Source organism: Syngnathoides biaculeatus, chromosome 9 (genome assembly GCF_019802595.1).
Source record: "Syngnathoides biaculeatus isolate LvHL_M chromosome 9, ASM1980259v1, whole genome shotgun sequence".
Taxonomy (NCBI): domain Eukaryota; kingdom Metazoa; phylum Chordata; class Actinopteri; order Syngnathiformes; family Syngnathidae; genus Syngnathoides; species Syngnathoides biaculeatus.
In genome coordinates, this window is record NC_084648.1 from 16,814,757 (window position 1) to 16,834,957 (window position 20,201).

Below are 20,201 nucleotides of genomic sequence, written 5' to 3' on the forward strand. Positions count from 1 at the left end.
TTGAACCATTTTTGTTCGAGCCTTTATTCAATTACTCTTTTATCCACTTTATTTTTATTCAGTTGCAAATATATTCTTTTTAAATCATTACTTGTTACCTCCAATTATTAATGTTGTGGTATTTAATTGACATGCTGTGAATCCACTCATTCGCACAATAATAAAAAATGATCCCCAAAAAATCTGTATCAATTTGCAAATCATATTCTTGTACATTTAAAATATTTCTCATATTTTTCTTATATTTACAATGCCAAATAATTTTTTTTGAATGATGTTTTCCAAAACATGATGGCATAAAATAAATATAATAGTTGAATAATTTTTTCAGTGTATGAGCATTAAAGTTATATTTTGGTATATTTTAAATATGTATACTCTTTCAATAAACATTTCCTGTGTGCAAATATCACTAGTTTGCACATAATGTCTGTTACAATTTTTTTTTCTTCTTACCCATTTGGATTGCCTAAAATGCTCATCTAAATTTTTTGAATTATTTTGATACTTTTAAAGTGGCCCAAAAAGAGAAGGAATAAAATAAATTAAAAAGAATTATTTTGAGGATCTGCGTAAACATTGTTTTTTTTAAATAAAACTTTAAAATTACACCTTTAAAATTTAATGCATAAATTATTGCATTAGTTTTAATATAATGTGTACTATAGACAGTTTATTTTGATGTAGTTTATTATATATTATTTAATTATTTTAATCACATTTTTTTCCACTTTATTTTGTTGCCTTTTCAATTGCCAAAAATGTCTATATTAATGATGGTACAAAATAATATAATTTTTTTTTTTGTTTTTTTTGCATGGAAATAAATATATCTAGACTGGGAAGGCTCTGGTCCAGGCCCTTAAAAGCAAACAGATGGACAAGTGACACAAAAAGTTGACACGATTCAGCTGCTGAGAAGAGAAAAGAACGAATGACGTTCGTGCGGCGAGCGCGTAGCTTAGCAAAGATGCTAATCTTGAAAGGCAGCCGCCTGTGAAATGCAACACTGGCTGGTGCTTGAAGCGATGCTGCTATCAAATATGCTTCTGTCACGTACTCATGTCGTCTTAAAAAACGTACTGAACATTGAATACAAGACGGCTTTCATCAGCCTCGTTTGATTCAAAACTTCCCGCTAACCTGCACGCAAGCACTAAACAAACCCATGTGGTCGTCTATGAAGTCAGTGGAATCCAATGAAAATCCAGACTAACCAAGATAAATGCAGGCGCTGTATAAAGCCGTGGGGCCGTCTGCGTAGTTATTTACATCTGTCGAAGTCCAAAAGTAACCCAGATAAATGTCAGGTGAAGATTAAATAAAATCCCAACAATCGCAGATAGCGGCAGGCGGTGGGTTGAAGCCGTGGAGTCAATTGAATCTGTCAAAAATCAAAACTAACGAGACTAACGCGGACTGCGTGAGAAGCTGTGCGGTCGTCTGCAATGTCAGTAGAAATGGTCAAAAGTCTAAATTAACTCGGATAAACAACTTGGGGCTCTGCTATGACATGCTTTGGATAAACCTATGTGGCAATCTGAACAAAACAAAATTATATAATAACTCTGGTTAGGTATGAACCTATGTTATTATTTGCAATAACGGTTGAAACCGACAGAAATCTAAACGAACACGGATGAATGACAGCTCGAGAAAAAGCCATGCATGTACTCATCGTTTCGTTTCATGTCATGTCATTATCCAAGCTGCTTATCCTCACAAGGGTTGCAGGAAAGCTGGAGCCTATCCAAGCAAGATTCGGGCAAATGGCGGACTACACCCTGAACTGGTCGCCAGTCAGTCGCAGGGCAGGTAGACACCATCACTGAGCGGGAATCGATCCCACGCTGCGCGCACCCAAGGCAGGCGTGTGTACCACTACACCATCAGTGACCCCTTAGTCAAGTTTTCAGTTTTAGGGAATTAATCAACATCTGACGGAATGATGCGTGTTATGAAGTTTGCTGTCGCCGTCTTAACGCTCGTAACTTAGACCTGACTCACAAGTTAAGGCAAAAAATGATAATTTAAAAATAGAAATCAGCTGAGTGAGAGCTCGTATCTCAAACAACTCATAAAATCGGGTCACTCAAATCTCAAGAAATCACTGACACTGGGAAAGAAACTGTTATTTGATTAAAATGGCAGGAGAGAAAAATGTCGTCGTTATTCATCCTTCTGGCTAAATCGATGAATTTTAATAAACCATCCTACCAATAACGTACGCGTTCTCCAGGTGATGACAAAAAAAATGCAGCGTCAAAACACTTTGTACGTTTACTCCACATTTTTCATTTCATACGAGGTGACATGCGGTGACACGGATTGATTTGGACCTGGTCGAAAAGTCGCCATTTTGGCCTGAGGGGAAAACAAATAGAAGACGCTTGGCTGAGAGCGGAGGGGAGAGGTGCTACACACGTTTATTCTATACATACATAAATTATAATATACTCCAGTGTGATGCAGTACAGTTACTCCCTACTACTGTGTGGATGCGGTTTCACTTAAATGAGGCAAAATTGATTAAATAGTAATTACAAAGTCTTTTATTGAACTATTCCAGCAACAAATATTGACAGACAGAACAATGAGGTGCTTTTCCAACAGAATGTACAATTAACCTGCGTATCCACCTGTAAGCCTTCATGAAACGGAATAAATAATTTTCACACCGAGGCAGACGCGATTACATCGCCAACAAGCGTCATCACAATTAGTCTGTACTATTGTAAAATGTTTGGTGCATAAATGTGTTGTAATACACTTGAATTCGGTGAGTTTATAATACTTTCAGTGGGCATGTGCACGAAGACCACTTACAGTATAGAGCTCGTGCACCTACGTCATAAAAATCACGTGACTTTTGTTTACGTCGACATATTGCCGGTCTAGCAAAGCATTGTTCTAACCTAAATCGGTTGGGGACGACACAAAAACGTCTTATAATACGACGCCCAGAACTTTCTCCGATACCGTTAAACATTTAGAAGCTGATAATAAATGAAGGTACGTAGAAAAATGAGAGACAGTCGGCATAGAGGACCCGTATTTAATGCCGAAGTCGATGTTTTTGCCTATAAGAAATTGGACTGTTAATTCGCTTCCGCTCGTATGTGGATCTGGTGAATAAATCGTCGAGATTTACACAGAAAACTTTGAAAGCATATAAAAGTATGGACGCATACAAATACTTCGGTGGAATAAATTTGACAGTGACGGGTTGATAGCTCGTGAACGCGGAAGCGTATTCGGCTACATGTTAACCTTTGGCGAAATCCATTGATCTTTTCAGCTAGTATTCAATACAAATGCCAATATTTAAAAAAAATGACCCCTGGTTTTACACAAACTCGCATTCATTAACTATGATTGGGAAAAAAAAACGGACGGAGAGTCGGCTCCTCTGTACACGGAAGCTTAATGCGGCCACACGTAAACACACACCTCTAAACCTCTCTGCGACAGACTTTTTTTTTAATGCATTGTTGTCAAATGAGCCAATTTGGCATTATAAATACTTTTTGGTAACTTGAGATTGAGAATAATAATCCCTACCTGAAATGAAGCGATCGCTACATAGGCATGTGCGTATTTTGGTTGAGCACCAGCCATCGCGTTTAATTGCCGAAATCCAACGATCTTTTCTGGTCTTTTCAGCTGCTGTGCTACAGAATGATCCATTTGAATATCAGTCTCGTCTGTTGTGACAACCAACAGCACAACAGGTCTCGGGTATTATAAATATTTTCCTCCGGTTCAATGTCTCCCACAATGCCGAGCAACTCTGTGGACGAGGTCTGTACTGGATACACCCTTGGTCCGGTATACAAGTTTCATACCGTAAATGTGGAAAAAAAAAACTCTAAAGTACAGATGTGACCTGGTTCCGCAACAGCCGCATGAAGTCAAGGTCGGCCCGGCGTAAAGTGCTTGATCCATTTCAGGGCGGCTGTCCCGCCCGACCTTATTTCCGCTCAATTCGAGCCGCTGTCTTTGCCGGACGTAATAGTTTTATTAGCGACGGTGGAGGGGAGAGAGCGTTAAAAAAAAAAAAATGGAAGGGGGGACTACGGTGGCAGCGGCAGAACATTGGTTGATCGCGCTCACTTTGCACTCAGTTGTATCTCTGCAACACAGTGGTTGGATATGCGTCAGTGGTGGGAAATTAGCAGGGTGACAGCTAGTCGATGCTATCGACTTTTCACTAGCTGCCCTCTTAGCTACGGCCGCAATCGTCTAGCTGTCGGAACCAACCCGATATGTTGCTTCCACTAGGTGGAGGAAACTGCTATCTATTTTGCTCTGCAAAAAATGCTCCTTAAATATTGTAATGTACAACTTTTATCTGGTAACGTACACGAGATATATTCTTGTGAAAAGACCCTTATTCTCTTTGACCTTGTTATTGTGATATTACCCAAACTCTTGTGCAAAACTGCTACTTCAACATGAAAAAATTGCACTGACATGTGAACTGTCGACGTTACCGTTTCAGCTAGTCGTCGACTCGATCGCTAAATTAGCACTCCACTAAGTTTACCTTTGATGCTTTCTCTCTCTGGGGTGGTAAGAAAAATGACTCCTTGTAACTCCAGACAGCAGCCAGGAGAAAAATCGATGGACTCTGACTGAACGCATTTGGGGAGCGCTTCATAAATCATTTCTGCTGCTCCGCAGAAAAGTGCGGGGATGTGATCAAGGCGTAAAGTAGTGGAAATCGCAGAGTGGTTGGAATGTAAATGAACACTTTTTTTTTTCTTCTTCTCCTGGTCAATCAATTCTCATTCTGCTGTGCCGGGCAAGGAGATTATGGCTGAAAATAATCACAGTCTTGTTGGTCCGGCGTAGAGCTATAAATAGTGCAATCCAGTTTGTGCGAATGCTGGCTCGTACAAACTTGCGTTTCAGTGCGTCACTCTTAGGAAACTCAAGCTAAAATGCTAAACCATCAATAATCAAATGTAAAGTTACATTGATAACTGTAAACACCACATCGCGCAACAGTGATTAAAATGAAACTACCGGAATTTTCAGCCTATAAACAGTGACTTTTTTTTCCTCACAGGCTTTTAACCCTGCGGCTGGTGCGGCTAATTTGTGCATTTTTTCTAACAGCCGTAAGGGGGCACTCGAGCAGAAAACATAAGTGTGAGACCGGGGTGGAATATATATGCCAAGGAAGTGACTTTAACCGGTATGTTTATATTAACCGGACAAGTTAGTGCTGCGCTAGCAGTCACGCTGTGCTAGCATGTTGCTGCTGTGTTACTGCCATGACTCAGTGATTTTTACCGGTAGTGTTAGCACCGCGCTAGCATGCTAGCCTGTTGCTGCCGTGGCTCAGTGATTTAGGTATGATTTTTTTTTTAACCAGCCCTGTTAGTGCTGTACTACCGTGTTGCTACTGTGTAGCTGTCGCAAAAGTTTTTTTTTTTTTTTAAAAGGTATGTTTTTGTATTTATTTTTTTTTAAATCAGACCTGTTCATGCTACCGTGTTGTTGCTATGTTAAGCTAAGCTAAGGTATTAAAACTTTGAAAACTCTTTGTGTACCGTCATTCTTTGTAAATATCTTGTGTTTCAATGTGGGCACGTGTGGCCTATGTATGTAGCAAATGGTATTTCCTTTACAGATATACTGGGTGAGGGTTATAATCCGGTGCACTCTGTAGGCCGGAAATTACGGTAGTTGCTGAACCTAGCACATTGCGTGACATTTAAATCAGGTTGGGCAACATCACTCCCAACACTCCCAAACACACACAAAGATTTTTTTTGTGTAAAATTTGAAAAAAATGTTTTCTTTTATTGGAAAAAATCTGACTTGCTCCTTGTGATGTTTGTTCTTGGAAAATTACTTTTTTTTTAAGTATAATATCATTGCAAAAATTGCAAAATTGCTACTTTTACTACCGCTACTACAATATTCCGACTAAAAGATTTTTTTCTTGTAATTTTCCACAAACTTTCCCCCTTAACTCATCTGTTGCCACGGACGTAAAAAATTACATCTCCAAAAACCTGATCTTTTAATACCATGGACGTAAAGTTGTGTTTTCTTTTTTTTTTTTTTTGTATGTAAAATTATAATCAAGGGCTTCACGCAGCTCTATTATATAATTATCTAGGCTTTGGGAATGGTTTCAGTGTGATAAATCAACATTAGATGGCAGGAGTGGATTTGCACGTCGAGCAAGCCCGTATCCGAATAATACCCCGTCTAGCGCGGTGGCGTGAGAAAGGAGCGTTGCGGTGAGAATATGGACAAATATCGGCACTTAACTCTACAAAAAGAGGTTTTTATTTTTAAATTAAAGCAAGATGAAGTCCAATCTAACCTTCTTCAAGCAACTATTGTGCATCCGGATCACTTTGAGAGCAGCAGACCTTCATCCCTTGAGCGCCCACAAAATCGCGAAAGAGGTAAGAACTTGCAAACCTCAAATCTAACGACCATAGTCTGAGTTTTTACGTTAGCAATTTCATCATGCAACGTGCATCAATAAGAAGGACGGTTTGTCCTGCAATAACACTCCACGTTTACAAATCATGCATTCTGTGGTGTCCCTCAACTGGTTGCTGCTGATGTCATTCCAGCGACTTCAAAGTTTTCCACTCCAGGATTCCGCAGCCGAGCCCCTCCCCCTTCCTCTGAGGACCAATTAGTTCCGGCTGGCACGCTGATTGACAGCCATTATTGGTTAAAGCGTTTCCGCCCACATTTCTCTCCGGATGGGAAGGAATATTCCAAATCCATTTCTCACACACGGAACAGAAAGCACAGCGGCGACACTGGTTCAGGCTGACGGTTTTAATGCGGCCTCCCAGGGGGTTCCTGAAAATAAAATAGACACCCACCTCCCAAAATGCCCCTTTTTTGGGATGTTTCCCATCCTAAGCACGGTTACTTTGTGGTTTGTATATTTTGGCTGAAAACGCTAAACCATTCTGGACTCATGAAAAAGAATCTGAACTGCACTGCTGGTTTAGAACACAAAGTTCTGCAACACAATTGCTACGCTAGCAACTGTGAAAATGCTACTTTTTAAAGTCCAACTGACACCAAAAGCTTGACTTTTAGTATGTTTTTAATTTTAAAAAAGTCAGCCGGAATGGACCCATCCGTTTTTTCCACCACACAACATGATTTTGACATATAAGGCTTTTTGTAACTCCCACCATGAAAATCCTCTCGGGGGATTTGTTTTGGAGAAGAAGCAGGAAGTGACGTTATTTGCCGACGCCCACTCGGGCGGGTCCGTGTGTTTCTACCAGTTTTACCTGCGGGAAGGTTGCTCTTTGTTCCTTCATGTTAGCCAAAACGTAGCCTCGTTGTATTGCCGGACATTGCTCGAAAACTCGGGAGGACGGATTCATTCTTCATACTTTTCCAAAAGACCCGATTCGTCGTGAAAAATTGATTCCACAGTTGCAAAGGACGAGAGCTTCGTGGGTTCCAAATGACAGGTAGGGGTGTATAGAGCTAGTAAAAAAAATAAAATAAAAAAGTTTAATCCTTTCAACAAAATCGGGCCGCAGTGGTACATCGCTTTACACTTTACAATGTTGTCGTAGGTTGCGGCTGAGCATGCTACATACTGTCAGGGAGACTGTTGTTCGTTAGAAATGATCCGCATATCATCTAAATATGGCTCGAAACGATCACTTCACTCAATTGTGAGATGTTCTCTTCTTCGAAAAGAGCTTCCGTGTCAGAAGGGGCGTCGGAAAAATCCCCAAATCGCTGTTGTTCCGCTCCCATAGCAGGTGCCTCTACGTGTTTTCAATGGCGGATGTCCCAGTGTGACAGCTGTAGATGACATAGCAGGCAATATGGCTACCACTCGGATGTCGAGTGAGACTTACGCAACTTTGTGCATGAATGACATGCTCTCCGCTCATATTTATTTTTTTGTATATATAGAAGTGAATAATATTATATGTAACGTCCATTGCAATATCTATTTTACAATAAGCAGAGGGATGTCAGTGGGTCTTTATCTATTGTATACGTATAAAATGTAATTCCCATAATGCAGCAGAGTAATAATTGAGCCCACTGAATTCTGCTAAATAATAGATGACGGAGCAGAGATTATTGAGGCCTTTGAATGTATTGTGCCAATTTGACTGCTCGCATGCCGAAAAAGGATAATAGTAAACTTCTAAAATGACCCCATAAGCGCTAAACTTCTTTTACTCCGACACAAATGATTACTACAAGCGCGTGTGCCGAGTTAAAGACAGTAGCAGTTACCCAGTTGGAACTGAGGTCAATTCTATTTAAAGAGGAGACAGACAGACTCCGGCAAAGAAAAAAAAAAAAAAAAAAGCAAGAAAAAACAAAAAAAAAAAACAAGGCAGTGGAACACAAGAGGAATAGCTGGTGAAAACCAAGCAGTGAAAGAAAAATGGAACAGATGGATGAAGAAAAATGAGTCAAATTCATGTTTGGAAAGCTATTTGGTTGCAACGTGGAGCTTGACAAACAATAATTGTTTTACATCAAAGGGACACTGGGGTGGAACATACATTTTAAATGGATAACAAGAAGGTTAACCATCATAATCATCATATTCATGAAAGGTGGGGAAAAGTCAGACGGCACATTTGATTATTCAAACTAGCTTGAAGCTACACATTTATTTACTGGAATGTTAATTTTGCACTCATAGAACACACTTTCTTGGTCTTATTTTGTCTTTTGTAAATGCATTTACTTGCTATAACACTTTGGATAATCTCTTGAGCTCTATTCCTAAAGGGATATTTTATTCAAAAACCGGCACTTATTCTGAATAAAGCACACTTTTGAGTCACACTGCACTGACGTCCGTGTCTAATATTTTGACCAACGTAACAAAAATATTAGATACACCTCTCTGAATGAAATAGGTGCAACCAGTTCAGGGTGCACCCCGCCTCCTGCCCGTTGACAGCTGGGATTAGGCTCCAGTGCTGCCAGCGACCCTCGTGAGGATAAGCAGCAAAGAAAATGGATGGATGGATGAATTAAACACAGCTACTCACCGGAGACAGGGAATGGGCCAGGCCATGAACAGCGAAAATCGGACTACTTGACTACTACTCTTGGTTCTCCCTAAAAAAAAAAAAAAAAAAAAAAAAAAAAAAGTGAAAAATTTGCAAAACATTTTTTTAAATTTGCAAAAATGAAAATTAAAAAAAAAACACACACATATATATATATATATATATATATATATATATTTTTTTTTTTTTTACAGGGCTGATTGTTGGATCTGTGGGCGCCAAACTGCAAGTATGCGGACCCCCAACATACATTGTTCAGTGCAAGGAAACTGTCTTATATTTTTATTTACCCTTTTTAAACCCTTTGCTGCTTGTTAGCCTGCTTTGATCCGACCCCGTGCAACTTCCCCCCTACTCCGATCCCAACAGTGAGCAAGGGGGGGTTGCAAAAAAGATAGCAGCTACCACCAATACAAGCAGCATGAGACCAAAATGAGCAGCCATTAAAGAAAGCATGGATTCTATTTTTCGCTGGCGGAGGCAGCACTTCATCACCAGGCCACCCCATCAAATGCATTGAGTATTTGGTTTTTTTTTTTCTCTGTTTGCTTTATTTTTCCTCTTTTTGTGCCTTTTTTTCCTGCCCCAACCCCTTTTTTGTATTATTACACACTTCATGGTTAGACAATGGCCAGACCCCCCAGAGACCCAGCACACAACCAATTAAAGTCACTTTGCCAAAATATGTCCCTTTTATATGAAGTAGGATTTATTTCCCCCCCCCACCCCCGCCTTTCATGTTGATGTCCGCAGACCAAACTATTGGGGGGCGAGCTATTAAAAAGTCACTCTCGCATAACATGGCCTTTTGAAATGGAGACTGATTAACTCAACTGACTTGTAAGAATGACAACTATTGTGTCTGCATCTATTTGCATTCCGTTGTTATTCCAGCTCTTTGTCAGCGAGGATCAATACGCCATTTGCGTGTTAATAGAATCCAGCAATAATCCAAATGAAGGAGGAAGAATCAGCCCTCCCCGCTTAACACGCGTTAGCGCTCCGCTCGTATTCCCCCGTCGTCATTATGTTTAGGCAGCGTTATTAGCATATTCAATTAAACAGGCCGTCCCTTTGTGCGGTAGTGGAGGGAAAAATCCTATCAGCGAATTCCCAGGCTAACACTACGACGAGACTCTTGTGTACATTTGCTAACAACGAATAAATGCAATTTTTTTTTTTTGTCATTTGATCAAAGAACTTCATGGTTTGCAATCAATTACAATGTTCCTTGCTGCAGTTGAAGAAGTAACATGTTTGGAGGAGCCAAAAGGAAAATTGTAATTTCAGAATTTTATGGAAGATTTGGAGAAAAATACTAACTTTAAACATCGCAAAATTGGCAAGACCTTGCATATAGGTCATAATTACCCTGAAATTGTTTGTGATTGTATTGTGCAGTGTGGCGTTAAAACCAAATGAAAAGCAAAGAAGGTCCTGTTAATGTGTTGATGAGATCATGCTTTTTAAACAGTGATTTTTTTGTTCCCGCAAAACTTTGTTTGCAACATTTTATTATGATCATATGTACCATAATTCCCCACCCTACAGAGCGCACCTGGTTACAAGCCTCACATAGTACATTTGTAAAGGAAATACCATTTTGTCCATACATACGCCGCAGCCGTGTAAAAGCCACAAGTGCCCACATTGAAACACGAGATATTTACAAAGAAAGATGGTACACAGAAAGTTTAACGCTAGCGCTAACACTGTGTATAAGCCACAAGTTCCCACATTGAAACAAGATATTTACAAAGAAAGACGGTACAAAGAAAGTTTAACGCTAGCGCGGCGTTAACGCTGGCACTAACATTGTGTAAAAGCCGCAAGTTACGACATAGAGGAAAAAAAAGAAAGACGTTACACAGAACGTTTAATGCTAGCGCGGCGTTAACGCTGTGTAAAAGCTGCAAGTGCCCACATTGAAGCCCACATTGAAACACGATATTTACAAAGAAAGACGGTACACAAAGTTTTACGCTAGCGCTATCACTGTGTAAAAGCCGCAAGTGCCCACATTGAAACACGAAATATTTACAAAGAAAGATGGTACACAGAAAGAGTTTAACGCATTGCTAGTGCTAACAGGGCGGGTTAAAATAAAATTTACCAGTAATGTTGCAAAAATCCCAAGAAAAAGCAAAGAAAGCCGTCTGAAGGCTTTGATGCGGACTGAAATTAAGTGGTGGACAAAGTTGCACCTTTTCCACAATTGTTTGGTTATATTTGTATGAAGCTGTTTCAAATATTTATGTAACAGTCTTGCTGACTTCTGTTGTGTGACAACAAAGCCCAAGAAAAACCAAAAATAGGCACAATATTAATAATTTGGCACTCGTTAAAGTCAAGGTCTTGCATTCAGTATGAGTTTTATTATGGTAAGGACAGTTTCATATTGTATTGTGTAGCATTGTCAATAAATTACAAAGCAAAGAAGGTTCAATTTTTAAATGATCAGTAAAAATGCATTTTCTGACTTTTGAAGATGGGATCGTTACCATTACGTGCCTTCTTTGCTTTTTCTTTGGCTTTTTTTTTTTTAAACGCAACACTTAATGAATTAAAAAAAAATACCTATAAGGTAAAATTTGTTTTTATTGTAATAAATAATACATTTGCAAAATCGAATTTTTGGGAAACTTCTCTACAGCAACCGTCTTCACACGGGGTATGCATTCGTATTTCTCTCTCTGGCTATTTTATTTGGAAATTGGTTCGAGGATAGCAAAAGATGGACAAGGTCATTTTATATTCCCCGCAGAAGGAATCGTAAGAAGCTTTGGTTAGCCTTTGACTTTTCATTCCACAGCAGCAGACGTGCTCCACAATGAGCATTTGAATAATTGCTGTCACATGCCATTCAACTCCAGTTCATCCAGCGCCCATTTATGAATCATTAGCATTGTCATGTAATGAGATGCTAATTGCTAGGTTAAACTTCTGGGTTTGTTTAGTTCAACTGAATTCATTTTTTAAATTTTAGTTTTTTTATTAAACAAAGGAAAAGTATAAAATCAAATTATCATGCCGTAATTGCCCAATTTCCCTAGCAAATAAATCTGAGAAGTAGCTTTACATTTATACACTTATGTAACATATGGCTTTGCGTAATCTATAATGAAAAATATAAAGCTATGAATTTTTTTTCTTTTCTATAGGCTTAGAATAAAATTACAAAATACAATGGGAGCATAATATGTAAATAAAAAAAATACCACCTTTAAAACCAGTAACCCCCCAAAAAGTACACGTTTATCACGCATCAGAGAATTCATAATGCATCTTCATTGCTTTTTCCGCGGCTTTTTTAAAATGCGACACAATTGTAAAATAATGAAAACTAAAAATATAAGGGAAAATAAAACTTTTACGCAAGAGAAGTAGCTTTGATTTTATCAAAGGAATAACATTGAACCTTTTGCTATTCATTCTCTGTGGATGCACCACAGAATACAATCGGAGAATCTGTTGTTGTTCACTAAAGACATAAAAAGTCATACAAAAGCGACACCCAACCATTTCATTGCTATTTTTTAATGCCCTCTCAACTTCCGCTTTTGTGTCCTTCACTCCCCTATTTATGTTGCTCTCAACTTTTACATATTTTTCTCTTGATGCCTGAGTCACTTATAACTGCCTGTGGACTTCTTGTGCTGCGTTTCTTTTTGTTACGTTTAACTTGCCCTGTGTACCTCTTGAATTATTTGTTTTCCTCTTGACCTCCTTTTTGTCTTCCTCTCAACTTCCATGTTGCGCTGAACATTCTTTGCTTTTGCTGCCACGCTGCAAAATACCATCTTAGACAAACTTTGGAAAGGAAAGATTTAGCGGGAAAATACCCTTTGAAAAGTCATACAAAACTCCAAACTGAGTCCCTTCTTTGCTTTATTTTTGGGTCTCGCGTTTTATCTCACTTTAAGGTTGGATTTCTCTCCAAAATCTATAGTTCTTGGTGTTTTTCCAACGTTGCCAAGGGCACAGCTACCCGCACATTGACCGCTCCACGTACTCGGCAGAAACAAAAACACCGGAGCTTGACGGCAGCACAGTGGGACGGTCACGAAGGCGGCAAGCGTGTGGCTCGAAGCCTCCTGGCACCTCTTCATTCCTGAAGAATATTTGCAGCGGACCGTAGTCGGCGCAGATGCTCCAGTCAGAGGGTTGCCGTCTAAATTTATCTCTGAAATCCCGTCCCCGTGATTATTTGCCGCAGGGAAGGGCCGATTTTCCTCAGAAAGCCAAAATCGGTCAAAAGGCCTGACGAGAGGTTTCATTGGGGTACCTTGAACGCGGAGCCATTAGCATTAGGACAAGCTGAAGGACAAAAAGTGCTATCTAAAATACGTTGCCATACAAAATTCCCATTAAAAAAATATTTCTGCAGACTTCGTTTTATCCAACATTAACTGTTGACTTTTTTGTGTGACTTAAAGTGTAATTTTTCTGTTAACATTACGTGTTGTGTCATTGAGAGAAAGAACCAAATACAAAGCAAAGATGGTTCATTGCATGCAGCTACGATGAAAATTTCAGACCCCTCCATGATTTCTAAGTGGTAGAACTTGCAATATAGCAGGGTGTTCAAATACTTATTTTCTTCACTGTACGTTGCGGTGAGTTACATCTTGTTTGATGAGTATTCTCCCTTTGTAGTATGTATGTCGGATAGTATATTTGTTTCACTTGTCTAGGTCCTAGCTTGATGCGACAGATACTACAAAGTGTTTGTTTCGCCTTGTTCACGGCAGGTACGTTCTTTAATATGTCGGGCATTGCCCTTTTCGCCGAGGTACGTTGTGGTCCTAGCTTGATGCTACAGAAAATATAAAGTATTTGTTTTGCCTTCTTCACACCAGCTGTGCCAAATAAATGGAGATTGCCTCGGAGATGAATTTTGTGTGACGACGTGGTCGTTAAAACTACACAAAAGATGTTCCCTGCGATTGGTTGGTGACCAATTCAGGGTGTACCTAGTTCTCGCCCGAAAATAGCTGGGAGAGGCTCCAGAGGTGAGGATAAAGCTGTACAGAAAATGGATGGATGGATCTCCTCTATAAACTTTATGAATGAACTTTTTTTTTTTTTTAATGCTAATGATTTGAATTTATGTGGGCGCTTCTTAATCGCGCTGACTGGAGTGTCTATCATAATTGGTTTCATTTATTCATTAAAGTGTCCAGTTCCACTAGCGTAGCAGCGCTAATCCAGGGTGAAATTGCACTTCGATGGGATGTACCTCATGCCGGCAGTAGCTCGGCACAGTCCTGTCGTTTAATTCATCATCATCACTTCGAACACCCCTGAGCATTTTTTGAGGAATCTAGATTGAAGCACAGTTATCTTTAATGTCGCTGAGGCGTCATCATCGTGTGCAAGGAAAGGCCTTTATGTCTCAAATGATGATAATCGGTCATTTGTCAAAGTGTCCACTGTAGAGTGAACATTAGCGCTCGCTAATACAGCCTCGTTTTTATTATGATATCCAACATCATTAGAGAAAAATGAGTCTCGTTGTCTATCATACACGTACCAGAGTTGAGGTTGCTGTTTAAGCGTTAATATGCTGAAACTAAATCTGTTTCTGACGCAGGAGTGTTGATAGAATGTCTGATCGGTGTATCAGAGCGTTCTGCCACTCGGGTGCCGTGATCGCATCTGTTAACCTCCCTTTTAGGGTTTTTTTTCCACTGGACAGCGCACTTATTTGAACACTGAGGGCTGTAGGTGGGTAAAACCTAACCGAGAGGTATCGCCGATGTAGCGATTAGCATGATTTACGGCTAAACCGGTGTAGTGTGACAGGTTTAGCCTCCGATTATGCTGCTAATCTATTCCCGTCGAGAACGGGCAAAGCGCTTTGATGCTTATTTGTGTTCTCGTCAGCCGCTACGTTATTGATCCACACGCGAGTGACGCCTTAAAGGCTCCCACTGACAAGAATGAACGTGATGTTTTTATGCCGGTGCCTGATTGATCATGTCACCTTGAGACAGACAATGATCTTGTAATGCGCTCATTCATAATACGTATAGATTAGCATTTTGTGAAGGAGCCAACAACTAAAACCCTAACCTTTAATCCTAACCTTGACCCACTTTCCATGAAACTCTAACCCTGACCCATAAACCTAACCTCTAACCGTAACCCTAACATAACCCTTTAACTTCCAACAGTAACCTTAACCTCTAACCTTGCATCTTTAATGTCTTTATCCACAACAGAGAAGGCGCAAAGCTATTCGGCATCGCCGGTATTTTCAAACCTCCCATTCTGAAGCAATATTTTCCCCCTCTACCTTATCGCAACCAACCCATTGTGATATAATTTCACGCGTCACGTTTTTAGTCTATAAAATGCAAGCTTGGAAAGATGAAAGTGAAAATGAATCTGAAAATGAAAATGAAACGAGATCAGATGTCAGTCACGACTTCAAATTGCGAACGGCCGCCGTTAAGTACATTCAATACTGCTTGAGCCTTGATCATACATTCAGTTAGTCCCGATTAAGCGCCAGTGATCTCATTCGATCAGGGTGGTAGGTGTCACTGCGTACTTGATTTATCCATTTTTCCCCCACCTTTATCGCCATGGTGATCAAGGAAGACGACAAGGACGAGGCAGGTCCCGTCTATTCACATTCACTTGTGCCCTTGTATCTTAAAAAATTAAAATAAAACCATCTGTGGTAGGACGCGACAAAGCACGCAGCTTTTGTCAAGTACTCAAGTGGATTCTTCAGTTATCTGGAATTTACTTATTTTTCTGACTTTTGAATTTTAGTCCCTACATTTGAAAAGAGAAATCTATACATTGTAATTATTTGTCTGGAAAAAAAAGTTTAACATAAAAAAGGATCAATTGCAATTCAGAGTGTGGACTTTTTTACTGCGGTATTACTTAAAGCCCAAGTGTCATCCCTATAAACAGTCTAAAATAGATATTGGAATGAAAAATACATATAACATTGTCCACTTCAATGTCGATACGAAAAACTAAATATGAGCAAAGAGCGAGTCATCCGTGTGCAAAGTTGCGGAAGTATCATTCGACATCCATGTGGTCGCCATATTGGCTGCATTTCCTGCCCATGACGTCACCCCGGACATTCGCCATTGAAAACACGCGGTGACACCTACTACGGGAGACGAATACGCCCCCTTCTGACACGGAAGCTCTTTTTGAAGAAGAGAACATCTCACAACCGAGTGAAGTTACCGGGGCAATATTACCCTATCGTTTCGAGCCATATTTAGATGATATGCTGATCACGCCCAAAACACCTCCCCGCCAGATCCACCGCCGCACATTGGTGATAAAAACGCCACCCGACGTCGCGGCCAAAACGCCTCCCATCCCATCAACTTCCGCGGCGGAGATGAACCACATCGGCCTGGCGCCGCGACGAGCCACCCCGGCCGAAGCCGTGTCGACAAGGCCGGTGGGGATCCACAAGGCCTGCGGAGGCCGTCCTTCAGCAGCTGCTGCACGGAAGCCTTCCGAAGCGATGATTTAGCACCCCTAAATTACGGATTACACCCCCCCCACCCCCTTTAGTAGCTGTATACACACCTACCTGTCATTTGGAACCCACGATGCTCTCGTCCTTTGCACCTCTACAATCCATTTTTTACGATGAACCGGATCTTTTGGAAAAATATGAAGAGCGAATCCATCCTCCCGATGTTCGAGCAATATCCAGCAATACAACAAGCCAGCATTTTGGCTAACACGAAGGAACAACGATCTACCTTCCAGCAGGTAAAACTAGTATAAACAGACGAGACTGCTTGAGTGCGCTACTGCCCCGTCCGTCACTTCCTGCTTCTTCTCGAAAACAAATCCCTCGAGAGGATTTTCATGGCGGGAGTTACAAAAAACCATATGTCAAAATCATATTTTGTGGTGAAAAAACAGCTAGGTCCATACCAGCTGACGTTTTTTCATGAACAACATACTAAAAAAAAAAAAAATCATGCATTTCGTGACACCGGACCTTTAAGTAAAGGAATTCAATCTGTACTTCTGCCTTGTCCCAACGCCCCCCCCCCCCCCAAATATCTGTTCAGGGGCTTTCATTGTGATTCTGACACTGATGTATGCGGTGTCGCCATCAAGGTCTTTATGAGTAAATAAATGATCATTCTTTCACATTTAACTGCTCCTCAGAGTGCCAACGTAAACAGCGTGAGTACTTTTCCCGGCTCTGAATGTCATGCAACTAACAACTTGTTTCCGCCGAGTGCTCATTTGCCATAATATAAAGCCATCAGGTGTATTTTCTTTCCTCTCCGCATGTGTCCTAATTAGCCGCTCGCTCACAAATTAATTCAAACAAATAGCTCAATGGAAAGGTGCCAATCACGTTATATATGAGCCCTTTATGTTTGCTAATGGAGGCCCATGTCAAAACAGTTCTACAAAGTAATGAAACACGTTTAATTGCAATTGAAAACTGTTAGGTTTAAATAAGGGAACTTGAAAGCTAGAACAAAGCATAGCTGAGATGGAAGACATTCATTCATTAAAAATGTTGGGGGGGGGGGCTGAAAAGTAGTTTGTGACACATTCTATCCACGGTTGTGGAACAAACAAAATCAAACTGTGGACTAGCTGACGTTAGCTAAGCTGCACACTGAACAGATAAAACTAATTAATAACTCAATCCATTCAGCCAGCTAGCTAAGGAGCTAACTGTGTCGTATTAACTTGAAAGGCTCCAATTCTTTGAAGTATTAATTAAGTTCTAAGACCGAAGTCTGCCAAAGTAGGCATTTATTTGATCAAGCTCACAAAAGGGAAATACTATGTAGTGGTACACACCAAATTAATTTACTAGCTAATGTTACCTAACTGCCTTGATGGCTGTGGAATGAAAAGTTTCACACAAGCAGGAGAGAACATGAAAATGAAATGGAAAAAACAAGGCTAGTACCTGTATTTGAACCTTCTACCTCAGAACTGCGAGGCAGTTATGCTAAAGTAAATACCAAATAAAACAAGATGATTAAGCAGCTAAGCCAACTCTAAAACACACCAAATGGTTATCTTTAACTTTCTTTGCAAATGTTTGATCTTCACATTTATTATGCTACATTGCTAAGGGTAACATTTGGCAAGATGGGCATTAAATGTAAGCAAAACGAGAAATTATTAATAGGCCTTGACACCATAATTTGGTTGAGAATCCAAACAACTATACTTATGAGCTAACTTTAGCTGGTAAACAGCGTGGAATGCAGACATGCTATTTACTGTTCCCCGGCGATAGATTAAAAAAATTAATAAATTTTTTTTTTGAAGTTTATATGTACTTTTGGGGGAATCCGACAGCAAATAATTACTACCTCTAACTAAAATAAAAAAAACAGGAGGAAACAACATAACCTACCATTAAAAAACAAGGAAAATGCTGGCTCCCGTATAGCTAATGTTTGCTCGCATTAGCGATGCACCGTTATTGCTTTTTCTACTGAATTAGCAGCTCAGGTTTATCGTTGTTTATTTTTGCTTTATTGGAAACAAGAGCTTGCAATGGGTGCAAAACAGAAGGATAGGTAAGCTCGCTGATTGGCTCAGTCTCGATTACCTCCTGTAAGCCCCGTCAGTCCGTGTTTTCTGCTCGTCTTCCAGGACAAATCCTACAAAGTGAGTGACCCAAATAGGATTTACCAAGTTAATCTAGCCACAAGGTACGCCAAAGAAATTAGCTTAGTTGGACCGGCAGCTGGTCCTGGGGTGCTTCAGTCACGTAGGACCACCCGGACTTAGTCAAAACTTTAGACTAATTAATCAATCAATCGGGGGGGGGGGGGGTGGATTTGTCACTATCTATATCTACCAAAAGTGAGGCAGTGACATTTAGCCGAAAAAGTAAAAGTGTTTTAAAAGGGCTTTCAACACAGCGGGACGGAACGAGTGAGTGCCTAGTTTAAATTTCACACCTTTGTCTTGTCAATTTGGAATTCTTCCCCCTCCATTCACTTTTTGGTATAAATGGCAGAAACACGGGAAAAGAAATGGCAGGCTTTTACGGGAGCTGCTGAAAGGTGCTGGCAATTCATTTCGACGACAAAAGTTAGTGGCAGGTGTTAAATTTCATACCACTGCTCCGTGCATTCTGGAATTCTTCATCCATTCTGTATAAGTGGCATGTACATGGTGAAAAGTCACGACGAAACCAGGTTTTTAATAGGTGCTGACAATTGCCGTCAACGCGACAGGGCGCAGAAGTGAATATCAGGTGTTACATTTCAGGGCACCCGCTGCAGAGATGAAAAACGGTTGCCCAACAGGAAGACCATTATGTGAAGTAGTCGAGCATGTCTGCATGGAGAGTAACGCTTAAAGAATAGAAGCACTATTAGACGCTTTCACGTGCTGAAAAAAAATCTATTTGTATGCAAATACAAACATACGGAGACCACATGCTCAGCTCCTGAAGAAAATAAAAAACTAAATGGGAAATATTTATTCCACTTAAATTATACATTGATCCCTTTCGCTGAGTTGAACATATTATTGAGATTGAATTGACCTAAAAAGAGGATTCATTTTTTATTTATTTCTTTTACTTTTGATGTTTCATTTTAAGGAAAAAAATGATCTGTTATTATCCATCCATCTATTTTCTTTGCCGCTTATCCTCACAAGGGTCGCGGGGAGTGCTGGAGCCTATCCCAGCTGTCAACGGGCAGGAGGCGGGGTGCACCCTCAACTGGTTGCCACCCAATCACAGGGCACACATCAAGACAAACAGCCGCACTCACAATCACACCTAGGGCCAATTTAGAGTGTCCAATTAATGTTGCAGGTTTTGGGATGTGGGAGGAAACCGGAGTACCCGGAGAAAACCCACGCAGGCACGGGGAGAACATGCAAACTCCACACAGGCGGAGCCGGGATTGAACCCGGGTCCTCAGAACTGTGAGATCAACGCATTATCAGCTGATCCACCGTGCCGCCTAATCTGTTATTATTCATTAATTAATTGCCCCCCCCTCAAAAAAAAACAAACCAAAAAAAAAAAAAAATTGAGCTATTTTTTTATTATGATTGGCTGGCGACCAGTTCAGGGTGTATCCCACCTCCTGCCCAATGATAGCTGGGAGAGGCTTCGCCACTCCCACGAACCTTGTGAGGATA

At 40.4% G+C, this 20,201-nt stretch overlaps 1 long non-coding RNA gene across 7 annotated transcripts in view; it reads right to left on the minus strand.

Moving 5' to 3' along the window:
- The window catches only part of LOC133506586 (uncharacterized), a 117,850-nt gene that overhangs the window by 64,586 nt on the left and 33,063 nt on the right, over positions 1–20,201 (minus strand). For all 7 annotated transcript variants that reach the window (XR_009796538.1, XR_009796536.1, XR_009796541.1 and 4 more), the window contains one exon: positions 9,036–9,105. This is a non-coding gene — a long non-coding RNA (uncharacterized LOC133506586). The remainder of the gene's footprint in view (positions 1–9,035; positions 9,106–20,201) is intronic.